General features: G+C 32.2%; 1 long non-coding RNA gene across 1 annotated transcript; it reads left to right on the forward strand.

Moving 5' to 3' along the window:
* Nucleotides 1-1,363: 1,363 nt before the first annotated feature.
* Nucleotides 1,364-2,218, forward strand: LOC127699833 (uncharacterized). The gene is made up of 2 exons (XR_007981226.1): nt 1,364-1,508; nt 2,107-2,218. It is a non-coding gene; the product is annotated as an uncharacterized LOC127699833 (long non-coding RNA).
* Nucleotides 2,219-6,551: the final 4,333 nt, after the last annotated feature.

The raw sequence follows: 6,551 nt of genomic DNA on the forward strand, positions 1-6,551 counted from the left end.
ATAGGAAGATGTGGTATGAGTGCCAATATATATGAAATGTACATATTTCCCTCCAAATTAATGATATTCTAAATATAGAAATTTGAATCAAAAGCATAATAACATATAACGTTTCTACACCTCAAATTATTCAGGTTCGTCAATTGTTTTTTGTTTTTTTGCATGGCGTTGTCAGTTTCATTTCGAATTAAGATTTTGAAGATCCCTTTGTTATCGTTCGCCTCTCCTTGTCAGGATAAGGAATTCCAAAATGTGAAGGTCTATATGTATCTATATCCCATAAATACCGTGCCTTGCATATATGGTATTAGGTGGTAAATGTCTCCAGTGACAAATGGGTAATTCGGTGTTATTGACACAAACAATGGTAAGCGACGTATACATCTTTTGTAGTCCATTTTTATCCTGCTATTCTAATTAGTTGTCGTTTTTTATATTTCCTTTTTCAAGTTAGAGGCCATACCGCTGGTACCTGCACTTTGCAGGTTTGGTGTGTTTGTTTTAGTTTAACGACTTAGCGACAAAAGTCTAAATTGGAAAAGGGGGAGGCTTTTTATGTTTTATGTATATCTGTAAGCTGCATTTGAAATTCAGAAATTAAGGTTCATGTTAAATTCCTTGAACAATATCCATGGTATAGATTTTAACTTTAAACCAGTATTTAACAAAATATACAGTCATGCAGAATTCATTTCCATTAACACTCGGTCGCTCATAAAAGTTACAAATAACAAAAACAAAAAAGTACAGCATGCTTAGTAGAGATAGTTACATGCTTGCGATTCAGAAAAGGTCTTAATTTTGTATTGGCTCTGATCATGCTTATAAAAAGGTTTTGTGTCTTCTCCGATTGTTTGCGTATAAATCGTTTTTAAATTTATGGTAAACATTTTATTGTTTTCCACAACTAAATGAATTTTACTCTTAAACGGTCATTTTGATCTTAACATCATCTGAAAAGACTGAATATTAATTATTAAGTCATTATCAGCTTTAAAACAATTTCAGACTTAGATACTGAGGTAAATTCAGTATTGTTCAGACATTTCGCTTGCAGTGGATTCAGTACTGTTCAGTTGCATTTCAGATAATTCAGTATGTTGTTGATGTGTACAGGTTAATAACAAGTACTGGACAGTCTGAACATACACTGAACGCAGTCTAAATTGACTGCAGAAAAATTGTCTGAACAATACTGTATTACTCTCTATGGATGAGTCTGACAATTTACTAAAAGTTTGTGCTTTATGTTTGATGCAGTGTATACAATGTATGAAATCACTGATGTTATATTCGGAGAATCATAAATATTTTAAAAAATTTTAAATGTTTAAATTTCCTTTTGAACTATTGTTTACAGGCCGGAATACCAACAGAAAGATTACTTATAGCACTAGAACCGGACGTTGCTTCTGTCTATGTACAGTGGCTTGAGACTGATGAATCAGAATCTGGTGGATATAGTATAGCAGCCCCAGGAACTAAATATCTAGTAGCTGACATTGGCGGTAGTTATTTAATAAGTATTGGGAGAATGTTTTTTTTCCTTGTAGGCAATTGATGTTTAAATCCTAAATGCTAAACGAAGACGTGATATTTAAGTTTTCAGCCTAGAATCATAACATTTAAACGTACCATAGACAAAATACACTGGTATTATAACGTATTGAAAATGAACTACCTTTAAATCATATGCGATAAGTTATGATAAACTTCTGTAAAAATTAAAACAAAAACCGCTTGAATTTAGTGATTATAATTCTGTTTTTTTTAGTATAAATATGTTCCCAAAAGATTTGATAATCTATTGCTGTCTAGTGTAAAAAGTAACGTTTTTGGCAATCTACAGATAACATTAACAGTGCCAAATATACTGCACGCAGTGCAAATTTTAACAATGAATGTATCGTCAGTGATGCTTGAGGTCAAAATTTTTGGTCACTCATAATATTACAATACAAACGTTGACGAGCTTATAGAACAAACAAAATAAAAACAAGTATAACCAAACTCTTACTCAGAATAACGACACATTCTAAGTCTTATGAGTTTATCTTTTGGGAAATTTAATTTCAAATTGAAGTTATTTTTGTCTTTCAAAACCAGGTGGCACAACTGGTATAACGGTTCATGAAAAGCTACACAGTGGAAAAATAAAAGAAATCAACAAAGCTTCCGGTGAAGGGTGTGGTGGAAGATCTGTCGATGCAGCTTTTTTTTTTAAATGGATGACATATTTGGGAATAATTTAATGAAAAGACTTAAATCAGAGAAACCAAAGACATATCTAGATCGTCATCGAAATTTTGAGGATCTTAAAAGAAGAGTTAATTGTGAAAATAAAGATGACGATGCCATAAAATTCCCTTGTCAAATTACAAAAGAATGGCTAGGAAGCGAAAGTGCAACGGCAGATTTAGCTAAGAGTAAGGATTTTGAAATTCGAGATGGTAAGCTGATAATGCCGCATGATACGTTGATCGAAATATTCAAGCCAACAATTTCGGCAATTATTGAGAAAATAAAAGAGGTATTACGTTTCGACACCTCAAATGAAGTATCCATAATAATATTAGTTGGAGGTTTTGCAAAGAATAATCTTCTTCGTAACTAAATAGAAATCAACTTTCATCCAAAAAGAATTATAACGGCACCCGATGCAAATCTGGCCGTACTTAAAGGAGCTGTATTGTACGGTCATAAACCAGAATCGATCGATCCGCGTGTCACAAGATACACATATGGAGTTGATGCAACAATACCATTCGATCCACAGGTTCATGACAAACACAGAAAATTCATAGATGAATCAGGTATAGCTCGTTGTCGAGGTGTATTTTCGCTGCTAATCAGTGCAAATAAAACAGTAAAATTAGCCAAACTATAAAGCGAGGATACAAAATACCTTCATTATCAAATGAAATTGATATACAAATCTTTGCTACTGAAAAGGACCTACCAATGTATACAAATGAAGAAGGCTGTCGAAAAGTTGGAACATTGACGGTTTGCATTCCACGACCCTCTGAGGAAGAAAGAGAAGTTGAAGTTGACTTCATTTTTGGAAATACCGAAATAAATGTAAGGACTGTAGAGACAAGATACCGAAAGGAGACGGTAGCATTCCTTTCATTTAAATAGGTTTGATCTGATCGTAAAGTATGTAGATCGAATTACACACTGACCGTCGTGTCTTAATCGCCTACTATCGATTTCATATCAACTGAAATCAAATGCCATTTATATTTAATACTCGTCATGTATTCAATGTACTAACTGTATCTTTAAATATAATATATAATTTTATAATATGTTTATTATAGAACTACATCTTATATCGTTTCCGTGTTTGCGAATAAATAAAAATGTGAAGATTTTCATCCATATTTAATACTAATCATGCTTTGTACATTCAAAAGTGAACTAACGATATTTAAACATCAGCGAACTACCGTAGCTTCCATTATCACACACTAATATAAAAATAGTTGTATGGTATTACCAAATACAACAAAAAGTCACAATACGACTGAAAATAAGTACAAGGCAAAAACAAATCACATTATTTATGCAAAAGAAGTTCAACAGATCAAAGCACGTCAGCATTGTTTATGAAAACTTTAAAATATCAATTTCACCAAACCAATGCATGACCATCAACAAAAAGCAAAATTCGATGCAAATTTTGTGTAATTTCTGAAATTATTAAGAACGCAATGATTCTAACCTCACCAAAACTACAGCACTACTTTCGATTTTTTTTTAAATGACAGCTATGTTGATTATAATGCTTAACTTAACACAAAAAACCCTAATATCGTACAAAACATAATACATACAAATGATAGACATTTCATAAATAATTTATTCAAAGTTGTGTGTTCAACTTGTCCATTCGAAATCAAACAAATGTTACATTCAACAAACTACACTAACCAGAAGTACATATGTACATCTATAACAGTATATCATCCCTTAATAACTATAGTTATACGGGTACATGTTCACTATGTCATTATCATTCCATTCATGGCTGCGTATTTATACAATATAAACAACTAATCGTCCTTGGGTAAGATAGTAAGAGTATAGTTGGATCGGTATCCAGCTGAAACTATGATTATAAAAATAAGAAGATGTGGTATGATTGCCTACATTTCCTACAAGAGACCAAATGACACAGAAATTACCAACTATAGGTCACCGTACGGCCTTCAACAATGAGTATAACCTATACCGCATAGTCAGCTATAAAAGGCCCCGAAATAGCAAATGTAAAACAATTCAAACGAGAAAACAAACAGCCTGATGTATGTACAAAATACGAAAAACAAATATGATATGCAGCAAAAAACGACAAGCACTGAATTACAGGCTCCTGACTTAAGACAGGCACATACAGAATGTGGCGGGTTTAAAATAGTTTCCTGGCGCCAAACCCTCCCCTAACCGGGTAAAGTGGTGTAACAGTACAACATAAGAACAAACTATAAAAATCAGTTGAAAAGGGCTTTACTAATCAGAGGGCTACAAAGCAGAAATACATCCAACAAAAACACAGAGTGGACGTAGCAGGGTACTTATACATCCCCATAACAAAAAGACATTACGTACTGATCTGAGAGTACTCGCAGTTACTGACAGCTAGTTCAAAGCCAATAACAGCTAATAAAAAAATATCATGCATCTAAGACTAAAATATCAATCAGTACACATCCAATATACAAAGGATTTAGTGTAAAGATGTCATGAACAGAAAAACATGACCTTGTCCAATTCCAAGGTACAACTTTTAAACTTCCCGTTTATAGATTATGTCATCTTTGTTAATAGTTTAAGTTTAAAGTGTGTTGACTATGTTTATCGCATCTGTTCCACCATAAGTGAAATATATCATAAATAGACTGAGATAGGCTTGTTATCTTTAGTCATACATGGGGTGTCGCTATTTTATAAAAATTAACGGCTGATACATCCACATGATCCAGAGCACTTGATTTCATTCTAACCTTTCTAAAGTGTTTTGAACTGTTTTCCGTTTGCTATTGACAATAGTGCTGTCTTCTCGTATTAGGCTGAGGTTTTTGTACTGTTCCCTTCTTTTCTCGTTTTAACTTGCATTTAGAAATTCAAAGACAGTGTCAGTTGTAAACTAACTTTTATAACAGAAGAGTATATTTATTTTCTTATCGTCTTGAACATTTATTGTATATAGATCAACATTCTAACCATATTTACATACGAAGTATATATTTGTTTTAATTTTATTTTTGGAGATGATCGTCTTGTTTTTCGGTCTTGAATTTTACTTTCGACGGTTTTTAGATTTGATAAAGTCTTAAGATAAGAGAAGTTGCCTTTACAAATAAAAAAGAACAAAGCCATCATAATGTGATTTATCAGGTTCAGATTTATCAACTGATGCTGATAGGACAACATTGACCGATGTCTCTTGTAAAATGTGAACAGTTGCTCCCTCATCGGCACTTTTCTTGATCCTGGGTTAAGTATGGGCTCGTGGTACTCATAAGATATATGAAATATTATACAATTTATGCAATACTGAATCATACTGCAATGTATGATCTGTTTATGTGACATAGTACTAGTATAAGTTTACCCTTTTAAATCTAATATCGTTCAGAAGAATATTATTATATCAATTGTTTATAAATCATAAGTTTGTCTTCTGATGGGTAGGCACAAATTGTATGAGCAACTTCTGGCTAAATACATCTTATGTTTGTCCAGAAGTGTGGGTTTGTGATTTAAGCAATTTCTTTTTTCTGCAACAGATCACCACCACTACAACAGCTATTATTAGAACCAACCCTCCTCCAATTATAAAGTAGATATAACCAGGAAACTCTGGTTCATCATGCACTGAAAACGAGATATATTACAGATTATATTCGACAAATTATGCTCGAATTATCATAAAAAAGGAATTCAATGATTAAGAATCAATATGTTTTAAAAAGGCAATTACGAGTTAAGTATTCTTTTGGTGATTTGTTTGTAAAGATCTTTTTAAATTCTTTATATTTGCCTCTATCACTTGAATAATGTGTGACATTATAAGAATCCCTTCTCATGAATAAGAAAACACTTAAACATAACAGGGAAAGAAAGATTCATACTATACTAGTATTGAAAAAAAAACAAAGCAAGTGCCTGAGAAAAATTTTAAAAGACATCTGTTAATATATGTTTTAAATATAAAGTTAAAATTTGTAACAAAAATACCGAAATCCAAATTAAAGGTAAATTAAAAAAAAAATGTTCATACAAATGACAAAACCAAATGTTATCAACCATAGAACGATGAGAAAAAACAATTGTCACATTCCTGACTTGCTACATGCATTTTCCAAAGAAAATGGTGTGTTAAACCTTTATTTATAGCTAGCTTAACAATACGTTTGTGTGAACGGTGTTTATAGTTCCGTTATATTGATAAAGTTGGGCGAGCAACCAAAACCAATATAATAGGATGGTGTGACAAAAATTGGTATCCTATGAAATTGAATTGAATGGAAAAACAATTAATC

This window comes from Mytilus californianus, unplaced genomic scaffold (genome assembly GCF_021869535.1).
Source record: "Mytilus californianus isolate M0D057914Y unplaced genomic scaffold, xbMytCali1.0.p SCAF_41, whole genome shotgun sequence".
Lineage (NCBI taxonomy): Eukaryota > Metazoa > Mollusca > Bivalvia > Mytilida > Mytilidae > Mytilus > Mytilus californianus.